The sequence below is a fragment of the Lipotes vexillifer genome, unplaced genomic scaffold (genome assembly GCF_000442215.2).
Source record: "Lipotes vexillifer unplaced genomic scaffold, Lipotes_vexillifer_v1.1 scaffold190, whole genome shotgun sequence".
In the NCBI taxonomy this organism is placed as follows: Eukaryota; Metazoa; Chordata; class Mammalia; order Artiodactyla; family Lipotidae; genus Lipotes; species Lipotes vexillifer.
In genome coordinates this window covers 3,158,642-3,176,274 of record NW_006794958.1, presented here as the reverse complement: position 1 = coordinate 3,176,274, position 17,633 = coordinate 3,158,642, and positions in this window count along the sequence as shown.

Genomic DNA, 17,633 nt, shown 5'->3' with positions numbered 1-17,633 from the left:
AGCAGAACACACTTTCTTCTCGTACACATGGAACATTCCCAGAGACCATACATTGGGACACAAAACAAGTCTCAGTAAATTTACAAAGATTGAAATCATATCAAGCATTTTCTCTGATCACAATGGAATGAAACTAGAAATCAACTACAAGATGAGAGTGAGAAAACTCCCAAATATGTGGACACTGAACAATATGCAACTGAACAACTATTGAGTCAATGAAGAAATCAAAGGAGAAATCACTAATTACCTAAAGAAAAATGAAAATAAAAATATGATACACCAAAATCTATGGGATATAACAAAAGCAGTAATAAGAGCAGAAGTTTATAGCAATATAGGCTTACCTAAGTAAACAAGAAAAATCTCAAACAATCGAAAGTTACACCTAAAGGAACGAGAAAAAGAATAACAAAAAATAGTCCAAAATTAGTAGAAGGAAGAAAATAATAGAGATCAGAGCAAAAATAAATAACATAGAGACTAAAAGGACAGTAGAAAAGATCAGTGAAACTCAGAGCTGGTTCTTTGAAAAGATGAACAAGATTGGCAAACTGTTAACTAGACTAAGAGAAGGACCTGAAAAATAAAATCAGAAACAAAAGAGGAAAAATAACAACAGATACCACAGAAATACAAAAGATTGTAGGAGAATATTATGAACAGCTATACACCAACAAATTGGACAATGTAGAATAAATGGACAATTCTTAGAATCATACAACCATCCAAGACTGAATCAGGAAGAAATAGAAAATCTAAATTGACTGTTCATTAGTACAGAGATTGAGTCAGTAATCAAAAAGTTCTTCCAGAACAAAAGTCCAGTACTAGACAGCTTCACAGGTAAATTCTACCGAACATTCAAAGATGATTTAATACATACCCTTCTCAAACTCTCCCAAAAAATTGAAGAGAAGGGAATACTTCCAAACTCATTTTATGAGGCCCACATCACTTGGATATCAAAATGATGCAAAGACAACACACAAAAAAGAAAACTATAGGCCAATACCTGATGAACATAGATGTAAAAATCCTCAACAAAATATTAGCAAACTGAATTCAACAATACATCTAAAAGATACACCATGATCAAGTGGGATTAATTCCCAGGGCTGCAAAGATGGTTCGACATCCACAAATCAATCAACATGATATACCATATTATTAAAATAAAGGATAAAAACCATATGATCATTTCAGTAGATGCAGAAAAAGCATTTGATAAGACTCAACACCCATTTATGATAAAAGCTCTCAATAAAGCATGTATAGAAGGGATATGCCTCAACATAGTAAAAGCTGTATGACAAGCTTACAGCTAACATCATAGTCAATGGTGAACAATAGAAAGATATCCCTCTAAAATCAGGAACAAGACAGAGATGCCCACTTTAACCACTTTGGTTTAACATAGTATTGGAAGTCCTAGCCACAGCAATCAGACAAGAGAAAGAAATAAAAGGCATCCAAATTGGAAGGGAAGAAGTACAAGTGTCACTATTTGCAGATGACATAATACTATACATAGAAAACCCTAGAGTCTCAACCTAAAAACTTTTAGAAATAATAAATGAGTGCAGTAAAGTTGCAGGCTATAAAATCAATATACAAAAATTTGTTGTGTTTATATATGATAGCAATAAACTATCAGAAAAAAGAAATTAAGAAAACAATCCCATTAATCATTGCAAAAACAAGAATAAAATACCTAGGAATAAATTTAACCAAGAAGGTGGGAGACCTTTACACTGAAAACCATAAGATACTGTTGAAGGAACTTGAAGAAGACACAAATAAAAGGATATTCTGTGCTCATGAGTTGAAAGAATTAACAGTTAAAATGTCATTATTACCTAAAGCAATCTACAGATTCAATGCAATCCTATCATGCCCTCAAGAACATTTTTCACATAAATAGAACAAAAAATTCTAAAATATATATGGAAGCACTAAAGACCTCCAATAGCCAAAGCAATCCTGAGAATAAAGAGCAAAGCTGGAGGTATGACACTCCCTGATTTTAAACTATACCTACAAAACTATAATAATCAAGACAGCTTGTAACTAGCAGAAAAACAGATACATAGATCAATGGAACAGAACTGAGAGCCCAGAATAAACCTACACATATATGACAATTAATTTATGACAAAGGGTAAAAGAATATACAATGGAGATAATATAGTCTCTTCAATAAATAGTGCTGGGAAAACTGGACAGTCACATGCAAAACAAGAAACTAGACCACTGTCTCACACCATACACAAAGATGAACTCAAACTGGATTAAAGACTTGATTGTAAGACCTGAAATCATAAAATTGCTAGAAGAAAACATGGGCAGTATGCTCTTTCACCCCAGTCTTAGCAATATCTTTATAGATATGTCTCCTCAGGCAAAGGAAACAAAAGCAAAAATAAACAAATAGGATTACATCAAGCTAAATTCTTCTACCCAGCAAAGGAAGCATCAATAAAATGAAAAGACAACCTACTGAATGGGAGAAGATACTTGATATCTTATCCAATAAGGGATTAATATCCGAAATATATATAGAACTCACACAACTCAAAAACAACAAAAAATCAACCTGATTAAAAAATGGGAATAGGAGCTGAATAAGCATTTTTTCCAAAGAAGAAATACAGATGGCCAATAAGTACATACAAAGATGTTCAACGTCACTAGTTATTAGGGAAATACAAATCAAAACCACGATATCACCTCCTACCTGTTAGAGTGGTATTATCAAAAAGGCAAGAACAAATGTTGGTGAGGATGTGGAGGAAAGGAACACTTATACACTGTTGCTGGGAATGTAAATTGGTGCAGCCACTGTGGAAGACAGTATAAAGATTCCTCAAAAAATTAAGAGTAGAACTACTGTATGATCCAACTATTCCACTTCTGGTTATTTATCCAAAGAATATGAAAACACTAATCTGAAAAGATATTCACACCCCCATGTTCATTACAGCATTATTTACAATAGCCAAGATATGGAAACAACCTAAGTGCCCATAAACCGATGAATGAATAAAGAAGATGTGGTGTATATATATGTATATATATATATATATATATATATATATAATTATATAATGGAATGTTACTCAGCCATGAAAAAGATGAAACCTTCCCATTTGCATCAACATGGGTGAACCTTGATGGCATTAGGCTAAGTCATATAGACAGAGAAAGACAGATACCATATGAATTCTCTCATATGTGGAATACGAAAATACTATTTAAAAAAATGAAAAAAACAGGCACACACTTAGATACAGAGAACAGATTAATGGTTACCAGAGGGGAAGAGGCAAGGGGGAAGGTGAAATGGGTAAAGGGATAGACTGTATGGTGATGGCACTTTGTAAGGTATACAAAAGTACAAATAAAATGAAACATATGTTATAAATCAATGTTACTCAATTAAAATAAATTAATTTTTTTTTAAAAGCAAGGAACAAGGACCCAGTAGAGAGGAAAAAGTTAAATATAGTGAAGAGAGAAAAAGAGCCATGGTAAAAAATGGGCACCAAATGAGTAGAAGCAGAAGTGGAACTGTTGAAGTTAAAATTCACTTTATAATACCCAACCTTATAAACATATGTGTATCTTAAAGAGCACATTAGGATCTCAAGTGTCATGGAAATAAAACACCAGCATTTATTAAAAATACTAAAAGTTACCTTTATTGCCCACTTATCAAGTATACATATAAATTATATGTAAGCTGCTATTATTAGCAGTTTACATATAATTTATATACAGTTATCTTGTTTAATCCACACTCAACTAATGTGGCAAGTATATGATAAACTATGGTCCACAGGGATTAATTATTTGTCAATAATTGTACAGCCAGAATTTGAATTCAGAGACAAAGTTCCAGCACACTGCACCCCAAACTGCTCCCTCTCCAGTCTCTCATAAAGGCAAGAGCTTGTGCAGAGACCAAGGGACAAGGAAACATACTGTGAAACTTACCAACTGCTTGATGTGAGCTGGATCATGGAAAAAGAAATGAGAAATTGCCTAGAGGTGAGAGAATGTTCAGGAGATTAATTGTTAAATAAGGAAAGAGACAGTATTTTTAAATTTCTGATTGTGTACCCTATATAATAGACTCCATATACAGTGCATTAATTTTCATGTTCATAAATGTGAGGTAGTTGCTATAACTCTTATTTTAAGAATAGAAAATTGAGACTAATCAAAGAAAAACAACTTGCCCAAGTTCCCAAATTTATATACCAGAGTTGAGATTTGAACCCAGGCCTCTCTGATTTTAGTAATTACAGCTTTTCCCTTTTCTTCACTTAAATATATGATTCTGTCATGTATTTTGGTATATGCATAAGTATAAATGGTACTGAACAATAGCAACATACCAGTGCTAACTCTTAAAATAAAAATTTGCCATTATTCTATCAATGGTCTCAAAAGCTTTTTCCAATTTTTATGTAATTCCATAATAATTCTCAATTTTGAATTCTTTTGTGAAATGTTTTAGTTCCTGATATATTGCATGTGTTTACTGTCTAAAATCACAAGCCAGATTTTGTTGATTATATTTCATGGATTCACTTTTGGACAATCTGGTTCCTGGAGTTACATAGCTACCTTACTGCCACTTACACTGAATAAGTGCCCTGTAATATATGTGATAGCTAAATTCTCAATGATTATTAGTATGTACAACTATAATGAAACCAAATTTTTCTTCCAAGAAGTCTCTGCTCAATTTCATTCAAGTTGAAATGGAAAGTATAAATCATTCTGTGTTGTCACTCTTGTCAGTTGACACTCATTTTTTGATAAACTCTGTAAATGTAAGTTTTTCAGAATATTTTGTTTACTGCAATTTTCTAATCTACAGTGGAAATGGTCCAGCAAATGCCAAATTGGTTAAACTTTACATTTTCTGAAAGACAGCTGAATTGGTATTTTTTCTTTTTCCTGACACTTGGATATAAGACTATCTTTTACATATATTAAATAAAAGCAACAGTTACAAAACAGTATGTCAACATGTTCTAAAAAATATGCGGAACAGTTGATAAGTGGGTTGGCCTGGCTGAGGTTTAGAAACCATTGTAGTAAACATGAAAAAGCAGAGTTTTGATATATTACAAATTTAATTTTTGCAACATCTATGAATAATATAACACATTTATTTTGAGCTATAAATTACACACATTTATTTTGAGCTTGATACATGTTAATAATGCTTTACAATTCACACTACCATATTAGAATTCCAAATTGAAAATCTTGGTAATAGAAAGTCTTAATTACTGAACTACTTAAAAATTGTAATGGCCCAATACTAAGCTTAAAATAAATACATAAAAAATGGTCACCTTTATAACATATACTAGGGTGCAGGATTTCATAAACAAGATAGAAATAGACATCTCATTTCATGAACGTTTTCACTTGTTGGATACCCTCCAAAATATTATTTTTCTATTATATATATACTGGGATAAAAGTTTAATTCTAGTTGTAACATTCAGAAAATTGAGTTTAAATCATCATAAACTAGAAATGTAAGTATTTGTCTCCCAGAGAACACTATAAAACTATATTAGAGTAGCATTAAACAAAATAAATTTTTGTTTTTGTTAGCTTTTGGGAATATGACCTCCATTTTTGTATTTAATACTGTGGGCATTTCATTCTAGCAGTGACTGACAAACATGAAAGGTTGAACATACCTTCTGATAGTGTTATCTAACTAAGCAGAATATTATTTAATAACAGTAAAATTTTTAAAGTGTTGCATAGGATCTTGGAATATAGTGTAACATATTGATATGCCCAGTTCCAGCAATATTTTGAAAGCATCATCTAACATCAGTAGAAAACAATGGAGGACTTGGAAACAGGTCATCATAATTAGTGAAATGTAATTATGATTTTGAGCTTATTGTTAGTTGAAAATAGACCTAAAATAAGGAATATGACTAGTGGAAATGACGGGGAAGATTTCCAAAATAATGTATCAAGTGGCATCAGAGATAAAAATTAATATCTACTGCTACAGAATAGAGAATGATTAAAGAGAGTTATGGAAAAATTAATTTAATAATTTCCAGTACTTGAGAATTGATCAAATGATATCTATCGGTTTTCATATTTAATAATAAAGTAGTTCTTGCCAGTATGAATACCAAAAAAAAAAAAAAAAAAAAAATTAATAATTTCCAGTACTTGAGAATTGATCAAATGATATCTATCGGTTTTCATATTTAATAATAAAGTAGTTCTTGCCAGTCCACTATGAATACCTGGAAAGATTCTGTTTCCCCAGTCAAAATTACCTTTTACCATCAAATACAGGATAATAAAATCTTCTAAAAGATTGGTAGCACCGTTGGATGACAATTTCCTCAGAATATAATAGCCAACTTGCCTGTAGTGTGTTGGCAGACAGATCTATCATTTTTCTGCTGTGCGGCCTAATATGTACAGAACAATAGATTATCCAAAGTACATTTCGATTATCCATAAAACCTAGAACAATACAGCTTTTATTACAGGAAATAATTCTTTCATCAACAATGAAATATATTAATCATGAGGACAGAAAACCGGTTTCACTTTTACTTTTTTTTAAAATTTTTTTATTTATTTATTTTTTTTTTGCAGTACGCGGGCCCCTCACTGTCGTGGTCTCTCCCGTTGCGGAGCACAGACTCCGGACGCGCAGGCTCAGCGGCCATGGCTCACGGGCCCAGCCGCTCCACAGCATGTGGGATCCTCCCGGACCGGGGCACGAACCCGCGTCCCCTGCATCGGCAGGCGGACTCTCAACCACTGCGCCACCAGGGAAGCCCCACTTTTACTTTTTTTGTGCTATTTTTCCTATTTTCATCTGAAGAGGTTTATTTCATCAACAGGTGAAATATGTTTGTTATCAGGAAGAAAAGTTTTATTTTTGCTTTATAAAATATCCCTTGGAAAACTTTGGTAAAACATAAAAATTTATCTCTTTGACATAAAGGTTACATGATAATCTTTTCTTTTTAAATATGTTGACATTTTCCAATTATTTTTAAGGCAGAGTGGCTAAAAATGGCAAATTCAATAGTTGTATATCAGATTGTAAGTTTGACCAAATCTGGATAAAAACATTTTTTTAAAACCTGTTTATTTCAAAACCAGTTGTTCAAAGAAATATGAAAGAAAGAATCACATATATAGCAAAAGTATCTACAAATGATTATTTAGGAAAAGATGAATGTATTGTAACAAAATTAATGTTTTTAAATAAAGCATTGATTAGATTGTATCTGCATGTCTGCTGTTCAGTTGTCACTTTTTTTTTTTTTCTTGCGTTATGCAGGCCTCTCACTGCTGTGGCCTCCCCCATTTGCGGAGCACAGGCTCCGGACGCGCAGGCCCAGCGGCCACGGCTCACGGGCCCAGCCGCTCCGCGGCATGTGGGATCCTCCCGAAACGGGGCACGAACCCGCGTCTCCCGCATCGGCAGGCGGACTCTCAAGCACTGCGCCACCAGGGAAGCCCTCAGTTGTCACTTTTGATTTGAAAATATATATTCTTAGGCAAAGCATCCCAGGACAATTACTATTCTTCTTTTGACACAGAATGAAGATAGGCTTTGTAATTTCTATTCCAGTTGAGTAAACTTTTACAATCCTCTATTTGTTTATTAAACTTGAGGTTAATTCTCCATGTAGACTGCTATCTTCTCTTGTCAATTGTGACCATTTCTTGCTAACTAAAGTAGATAACTCTTATCTTTCTCAAGCCCATTTATTTTATCTTTATTACTATACAGCCAGGCTCTCAGGCTTTCTTACTTACTTTATTACAGTTTTCTTATTACTGGATTTTTCTCACACTAGTGATGGATTGCCACTGGCCTTTTGTCTTTCAATTCTCTGTTATAATAAAAAAAAGAAAATACCTCTAAAATAGTCACATTGAAGAGTGTACAGTAAGATTGACAGTTTATAATCTTGCACCTTTATTTCTGAGTAAAATAATACCACATAGTTTCATGTTTAGTAAAGTAAATTGGTGCAAATGGACTTCAAAAATCTTCAAATAAATTATAAAGACAAAAGACAATTATTTAACATGGTTTAAAATAAAGAGTTATTATAAAAATTGTCACCAGTTTATATACTGATACAGTTTCTTGTGATATTTATGATGAACTCAGAAACTAGTCTGTATCCTACCATCATTTTAATTTGCCTCTTACTCAAATTCCTTTCTAAAATATAAAAATGTAAAATTATTAATTAATTGAAAGTAAGAAGTTCAAATGCTAGAGTAACACTTTCTATGAGGTAGACAGGAAATAAATGAGATGAGGCCAAGTGTTGGAGAATTAATGATAGCTTATCTATAACCCTAAATGTGATCAACGCTCTGCATCTGAGGAGGCTACTTCTTCCAGTGTTTCTAATAAAGTTGTCTGACATTTCCACAAGTTACTACCCTCAGAGTCTACAGATATTTTCACAACAGATATAGTAAAAATGCTATTCATCATATACTACTAGTGAAACATTTACTAAAAATGTTCTGAAAACATTTATTATATACAAGAACATGTGAAGGTATAAGCATACATACTATACACAGAAATGAGTGTGTGTGTGTATATTTGCATTAGTTTTCTATTACTGCCATTTAAAAATTACCACAAACTTAACCACTTAAAACTGCACAAATTATTACCTCACATTTCTACAAATCTTATATAATTTTCAAATGTCTAAAATCTAGGTGTTGGCTGGGCTGCATTCCTGTCTGGAGTCTCTAGGGGAGAATCTGTTTCCTTGCAGTTCAAGTTGTTTGCAGAAGTCAGTGCTATGTGGTTGCAGGACTGAGGTCCTATTTCCTTCCTGGCTGTCAGTGTGAGAACTGTGCTCAGCTTTCAAGACCACTCACATTCCTTGGCTCATGATTTCTTTCCTCCATCTTCAACATGAGAAGTGGTTCTAGTTCGTCTCCCACTTTGTTTCCTGCTACTTTTTCTATATTCACATATTTTCTGGCTTCTGTTCTTCCATTTCTTAGAGGCCACGTGGGTATATTGAGTTTACCTGATAATCCAGGATAATCTATTTAAAATTAAAATCATAATTGTATCTGCAAAGTCCCTTTCGCCATGTAAGGTAACGTATTCACTGACTCCAGGGTTTAGGGTGTATAGCCTTTTTGTGGAGTCATTATCCTGCTTATTGCAGTCCACCCTCTGGCCCCCAAATATTCATATTTACAGCACATGAAAAATATATTCACCCCAACACAGAGGCCCAAAAAGACTTACTCTATTACAGCATCAACTCAAAGTCCGAAATCTTAACTAAGTATTACCAATTTTAAATTCCCAAGCTTTATTATCTAATCCTCTAAAGCAGGTATGAGTGAAGCTCTGGATATAATCCATTCTGATTATAACTCCATTCTATCTTTGGACCTGTGAAACTAAAGAAACAGATTATGTGTTTCCAAAATGAAGTGGCAGAGCAAGCATATGAAAACAGTTATAGACGTTCTGGTTCAAAAAGGGAGAAAATTGAAGGAAAAATGGAGTCACTGTTCTCAAGCATTTTGAAATGCAGTCTTGAAAACCCCATTAGGTTGTGAGGCCTAGGAATAATCCTCTGTGGTTCTTGGTTCCACCCTCAGAGTACTCTGCTCCAACTTCTGAGTCATCCTTCCTTTTTCATGAAAGACAGAGGGGTTTTGTAGCAGAATAGTTTTATCATCCTATTTCCTTCAAGTAGAATTTCTGGAGTCCAAAGACCTTTCATTTTGTACTGTCTCTGATCCTTTCAATCCAAGCCGGCAGTGTTTCTGTTGCTTTATAATTCTCAATAACTTTGTGCATCTCCTGGTATGTGATGGGGATCCATGCCATTAAACAAAAAAATCTTTCCTAGGTCATATTGTCTCTATTTTGGCTTTTACTAAGGTGACTGAGGGATAATGACCCAAGTTTCCTAAGATCCCTGCTTAGATTGAGGAAACAGGAAAGCCTCAAACTAAACTTCCCAACAAGCCTTTTAAATAACTATATACTCTGTACTTTTGATCTTTCTGAAGTACTTGCAAAAGGTAGTACAGCCACATCCTTGACTTTTTTCTAGAACATGCTTTTTTGATAGTGAATTTCTTAATATTAGTGTATTTTGTCATGTGGTTGAATTTTCAAAATCATCACTTTTTACTTTTTGTTTAAAGTTTTTTTTCCCTTCAATGTATCACTTTCCTCTTAATAAGGCACCACTTGCTTTGTCCACAAAAGGTAAATATGAGTCTCACTTTTAGATTGATACACTTAAAAAAATCCAGTAAGATTCTCAATGCTCTTATATTTTCATTGTAAAAGTTTGTGCTGAGAAGTTACATTTACAAATGGGTGAAGCTTCCATCAACCTGGGACCCTACCAGCTTTGTGTGAGAATTAAACTATTGTTAACTTAATCTAATGAGTATTTGTGATTATTTGTTACTGCAACATAATGTTAGCCTATGCTGACTATCAGATAAGGAATTCTAGTGGATTTCTGTTGATTGATGATTAACTGATTGCAGTGGTTAAGTGAGTGGGAAGCTAAGAAAATATTGGTAGAATAAAATCTTTTTTCCTTTTTTTAGAAGCATGGCTATAAGGAAAAGAAAATAAGTTGAATAGGACTGTAAGTAGGTCAAGCAAAGGCTACTTAAATATGGGTGATTTTTGTTTTATACTAAGTATACCAGAGAAAAAATATTCTGTAATGGGACAAAATCCCTAGAGAGTTGAAAAAGGGTGTGAGGCAAAAGAGAAGAGTGATTGCCTTAAGTAGTAGAATAATCTAATTTTATAAATAGATTTTTAAAGACTGGCTTATGCCAATTATGTAATGGCAAAGGAGTCTAGTCTTGATATTTTCATGGAGCCAAAGATGAGAATGGTAATATAACCACATTTATGGTTTTCACCTTCCTACTCTGTCTCTTCTTGATCTTTTTTCCAAATAGAAGATAAGAACATTGACCAGAGAAGAAAAAAGAGTAAACATGGTATCACATACTTGGTTTCCACATACAACTCTTCAAGTCAACATCAATTCAATATAAGTTGAAATAATATGTTTGATGGAATGAATTTGTGATACCATGTATCCTTTTCTTTAAAGGACCTATTAAGTGTTCAGTATAATACAGGCGTTGTTAAAAGATATCTTTGGAAGTATTGATACTTCACATTTAATATGCTGACTTTTAATTCATGTATGGAAAGGAATAATGACTATTAATTCCAAGCTCTGGAATTATGAAAGCTTACAGAAGGTATTGCTTTCTGTATTTGTTGGACAGCTGATACAAAATCCATTTAAAAGTTTAGAATTGCTGATGGAAGGCTTTTCTTTTGACATTCAGTGATAGAAAACAACCAAAGCAACAGTATCTGCTCAGTTTTTATTTCAAAGAAGTTCAATTTCTTCTCACCATTGAGACCTAATACATCTTTCTATTCCCATCTACTGAAAAAGAATCAGTTTTACACTTGCTTGCTAAGTTCTTTAACTCTGCAGGCCTCAGAGAAACCTAATTAAAAGTGTTGGCTGTTACAAAATAATTTCTCTTTATATAATCTTGTAAGTTTCCCAGGCATTTGAACATGGAAGAATGTAGTAAAAGAACAATTATAATTCTACAATTTGTTTTAGATTGAATTCCATCCTTCTTTATTGTCATACACTTAGAAATCAAGTTTCTCTTAAGATATTTTTCCTATGTGCCTAATTAGGACCATACCAAACTATAAAATGGGATATTCTATATGAAGACTTTTATATATATATAAAATTAGGTAAGAGTTAAGATTTCTGGCTATCTCAGTTATCTAGGAGTAAGCTCAAAATCTTACAGTAATAAATTTTTTCCAGTCTAGCTCTTAATTTATAGAAACTACATGGTAAAATTAAAAAAAAATAAAATTGTAGAATTTTGATAAGTATGTGTTAAAATGTACATTAAAAAGTGAGGACAAATCTGTATAAAATGACTATCAGGGAATAGAATTGTTAAAATAGCTGTATGTTATAATTTTTTTAAAAAATTGCAATCATTCATTAAATTGTTATTGTGTGAAGCACTATACTAACACATTTACATTTAATTGCTCATGTTATCCTCACAATTCTGTAAAGCTGAGTTTACATAAGAGGAATTTGGGCTTTGGGTAGGTTAGATAAATTTCCCAAGATCACATGGTTAAGAATCAGCAGGATCCACTTTTAAACCTAAATGTGCTTGACCCTAAAGCCTGTGCTCTAGCAAAGGCATAAACAGTTCTATAGAGCTGTGTCCTGCTTTCGTGGGCATCAGAATCACTGGGAGCTTTCCAGTCAGTAGATCTGAAGTGGGGCCTATGATTTAGCTTTTCAAAAATTTCCCAGTTGCTGATGCTGCTGGTCTGAGGATCACACTTGAGAAACATAACTGTTAAAATTGTAGAAGTTACAGTTTTTATTCATTAGTATTTGTAGCCATGAAGAAATATTTAAATTATGTTCAGCATGCTCCATGTAAGAAAATGAGGAAACTTGTAATGTTTTTAAGAAAAACTTCCATCAAAATATATATTGTTCAAGAAATTAACCTCTAGTTATATGGAACAATTTTACAAGTGAAAACTTTGTTTACAAAATTTGTCTAAACTAATGTGTTTCTCAATTAAGAATTGATCTTATGACATATACAATATTATTCATTTGTGGCCAGTGTGATTATGTCAGGACATCCTTGAGCAAGGTCAGTGATGCATATAAGTTCAACCACCAGTCTGAGACCCTAGAAAATAGAATCATGATTCTGTTGAGTCAGTCTGTATTCTCAAGTGAATGAGAATCCATGTTTCGAACTCCTGCTACTCTCACATACACCATCATGTCACTGTTTATTGGCCTGAGTATTCGTGCTTTCGTAATGATAAAATTATTCTTAACCAAGCAGTGAATGATAAGTGATAATTCTAATTAAGTTAGTGGTAGCTGACTACTGAAAGCACAGGTTGTTTGACCCAAAGTCTACAGTCCAATGTAGACATGTCAAGCCATCCTTTTCTTAAGAAATAAATTGGTGAGTGTGTCACCAGCCTTCTTGAAAATATCTAAAGTGAAAGTCCTGTGTAGGGTCAAAATGATGGAAATGCTGCAGTGGAGTTGGATTTCCTTATCTCCCTGAGAATGGAATAAGGGAACAGTAGAAACCAGGTAGACACAGTTTATATTCAGAGATAGGATGGGCACAGTTACCACAATAGTGATGATCAAGTTTTTATATGCAAAAGTCTGTGGTGATATTCACTTGATTAGATATGGAATAGCTGGATTACCCTGTAAAGGTGTTTATTTGACATTTATAAGCAACATATTCCAGTTCTGATAGAAGAAACCTATCCTGAGATAATACACTGTAGTGGAAATTCACAGTGGTCAACAGTTGACAGGCACTGTGCTCTTCAATAATGGGGGATGGGGCTGTGGGACATCTACCTCTTTGAAATACAGCACTGCCATTAGTCCACAAGTATGTGCATGTAAATCTTCCCATAATCGGAAGCCACTTGTTAGGATGAATGTGCCCTTCGGAAAGAAAAAATCTGACTTTTTGTGGGTAATTGACTTTGGCTCTTAATCAATAATAATCCTTAGAGACATAATTTATCATTGTGGTCCAACTTCAAAATGAAGCTTAAAGGAGTTTAGGCAATGGATTCTTAAATCTAGTTGATCTCATATTGCTCTTTTTTTTTTTTTAAAGTAGAATATAGTTGATTTACAATGTTGTGTTAGTTTCAGGTATACAGCAAAGTGAATCAGTTATATATACATATATATCCACTTACTTTTTTTTAGATTCTCTTCCCATGTAGGTCATTATAGAGTACTGAGTAGAGTTCCCTGTACTGTACTGTAGGTCCTTGTTAGTTATCTATTTAATATATAGTAGTGTGTATATGTCAATCCCAATCTCCCAATTTGTCCCTCCCCCTCCCTGTCCTCCGTGGTAACCATAGGTTTATTTTATACATCTGTGGCTCTATTTCTCTTTTGTAAATAAGTTCATTTGTACCATGTTTTTAGATTCCACATATAAGTGATATTATATGATATTTGTCTTTGTCTGACTTACTTCACTCAGTATGACAATCTCTAAGTCCATTCATGCTGCTGTAAATGGCATTATTTTATTCTTTTTCATGGCTGAGAAATATTCCATTATATGTACCACAACTTTATCTACTCATCTGTCAATGAACATGTAAGTTGCTTCCATGTCCTGGCTATTGTAAATAATGCTGCAATGAACATTGGGGTGCATGCATCTTTTCAAATTATGGTTTCCCCTGGATATATGACCAGGAGTAAGATTCCTGGGTCATATGGTAGCTCTATTTGTAGTTTTTTAAGGAACCTCCATACTGTTCTCCATAATGGTTGTACCAGTTTACATTCCCACCAACAGTGTAGGAAGGTTCCTTTTTCTCCACACTCTCTCCAGCATTTATTATTTGTAGATTTTTTGATGACGGCCATTCTGACTGGTGTGAGGTGATACCTCATTGTAGTTTTGATTTACATTTCTCTAATAATTAGTTATGTTGAGCATCTTTTCATGTGCTTTTTGTCCATCTGTATGTCTTCTTTGGAGAAATGTCTATTTAGATCTCCCACCCATTTTTTGATTGTTGTTCTTTTTGTTGTTGTTGTTGTTTTTTACATTGAGCTTCATGAGTTGTTTGTATATCATGGAGATTAATCCCTTTATATTGTGTAGATTAATCCCTTGTTGGTCACTTCATTTGCAAATATTTTCTCCCATTCTGAGGGTTTTCCTTTTGTTTTGTTTATGGCTTCCTTTGCTGTGCAAAAGCTTTTAAGTTTAATTAGGTCCCATTTGTTTATTTTTGTTGTTAGTTTCATTACTCTAGGAGGTGGGTCAAAAAATATCTTGTTACTGTTTATGTCAGAGAGTTTTCTGCCTATGATTTCCTCTAAGAGTTTTATAGTATCAAGCCTCTCAGAGACCTATAGATCTCATATTGTTCTGGTGAGACTACAGCTGAATTTTTGGTTCTTTTACCAGCATCAAAATACAGTGTGAAGAGAAATAATTGGTACCAAAGAGAATCCCCACAGGTGATTCCCTGACCTGTAGAATAGATTTTATAAATCTTTTAAAAAGGGCAAATAGGAGCCACTGGAACTTCCCCATTCTTCCAGTATGTAAACCAAAAGCAATTCTACATATTTGGGGGTATTGCAGAGATTTAGTGCTACCATCAAGTCTTGAAAGATGCAGGTGTGGTGACTGCTACCACAGCCCATATTACCTCACTTGTTTACCTGGGGTAACAACCAATGTAATCATAGAAAATGACAGTAGGTTATCTTAAACTTCATGAGATGCTGATGCTAATTACAGCTGTGATTCTAGATTTATATATTTAATGGTTGATCCCCAGTCTCTAGTACTGATATAAAGCTTTTGACCTGGAAAATGATTTTATATTTCCATCCTCAATCAGTAAAGAAAGTGATATAAAATCAGAAGTTTATTTATCCTTGATGTGATCACAGGGTAACTTTACTCCCTTTCATAACATAATCCAGACTCCTTGGTCAACTTCATGTACTGCACAATAACAAGCTGACCCATTACATATGCTAGCTGGACCTGAAAAGAAGGAAGTTGCAAATATTCCATCTACCTTATTAAGACATGTGTGCCAGAATGTAAAAGATATGCCTCAAGGAGGTTTGACCAAAATCATCAATGAAGTTTTTAAGGTCTGAGATATGTTGGGATGTATCTTCTAAAATGAGACAAGTTGCTGGGCCTCTGAATATTTTTGGCTACAAATAACATATTAGGGCAAGCTACTTCAATTATTTATCTGGCAACTTGTAAGACAACCCATTTTAAAGAAGCCCAGATCTGTGGTACATGTTGCCCAATAAATTGAACCTCTTTTTCTATCAGCTGCAATGATAGTAGAAGTGTCTGGGACAGACCAAGATGATCTGTGGAGCCTCTACAACCTCAGTAGAGAAATACTGTTCAGACCTTTCAATTTTGGAATAAGGCCAAGTCCTGTGTTGTCTATTACCAATTTCTCTGTTAAAAACATCCCCTGGCTTGCTCCTGGGCCCTAGTAAATCTGAATGGCTGACCGTGGCTATTAAGGGATTATGCAACCCCAAATGCCATCATGAGTGGGATTTATATAATTTATCAAACCTAAAATTAGATGTATGTAATTACATTTCATTATAAAAGGGAAAAGATACATAAATAGAAGGCTATAACTGGCTCTGAAGGCACAAATTCGTAGTTCACTTACATGGTATCTAGTTCTACTGCTTTGCTATATCTCTGTCAACTAGACTCATGGCCTCTGATCAGTTAATGGAGGAGGAAAATAACAGCCCTAGTTTAAAGAGGGATCTATTCCATATGCCATCTATGAGTGGAACTGTGTAGCTACTTCACTATGGCACCACTCATCAGTGGCCCTGAAAAATTGTGGTAAAGTGAAATTCTCCCATTGAGAAGAATTGCAGATGATACTACTAATTATTTTGTGTGAAAGGTAAAATAGGGGCAAGAATGGAAAATAGGTGGCAAGTCTTTTAGAGACTAGGCATGTGACTGGACCTCTTGTAATGAGCACATAGTGAGACGGTATTCAATACATTTGTGAGCTGCATCTATGAAATATACTGCCTAAATGAATCTTTCTTAAAATTTGAAAGAACTGTGTATAAATGAATATTTCTGATTCCTCACCCCTAAATCTTAGTTATTTCTGTTTTGTCCAAAATTCCCTGGGGTTCTGTCTGAAAACTGTATATACAGACTACAATATATAATTATGACTGATTTGTTGAAAGAATATTTGGGAATATAATCAAAAGGCTTGCATCTAAATATGTATTAACATTCAGGAATTCCCATAATTTTGTACTTTTATTTAGCAAAATTATCAAGGGACAGGAGTTCGGGAAATAGTAACTGTTAAATGGGGAAAGCAGCAAGGCCATTTTAGACATTTGCAAGACAGTCATGAAAAAGGACACCCCCCCCCAGCCGCCCATATCCAGAGTGTCTCTGCCACCCAGACAAAACCATGACACTGGCCTCTGAGTGAGCCAAAAGAAGGCTGGAGTGAAACCCTCCATAGTGGCTACATCAGGGATGATGTAACATTAGCCATACCAGAAATATTTTTCATTTCTTTAAGTGGCTTTTCAACACAGGTAGATGCTGCCAAAGTGAATTTATTGATAGAGTATAAGAAAATGCTTTGCAGTATATAAATTATATTTTGGTTTGAGTAAAACACATATCCTCTTGAAGAAAAAATTAATGAGGCTTATAATGTCTTGAGATTTAGAAGTAACAAATAATCATGGATATAAGAATAAAGGCTAATTCTCATTCTTCTCTGGGGTTTAATGATAAAACTTACCATTCATTCTTATATTTAAAAATACCATTTCATTTTATCTTCTGTTTTTCAACGCATATATTTTACTATTTTTCTCACAGTGCCATTGGTTGCATGATTTTAATCCAAT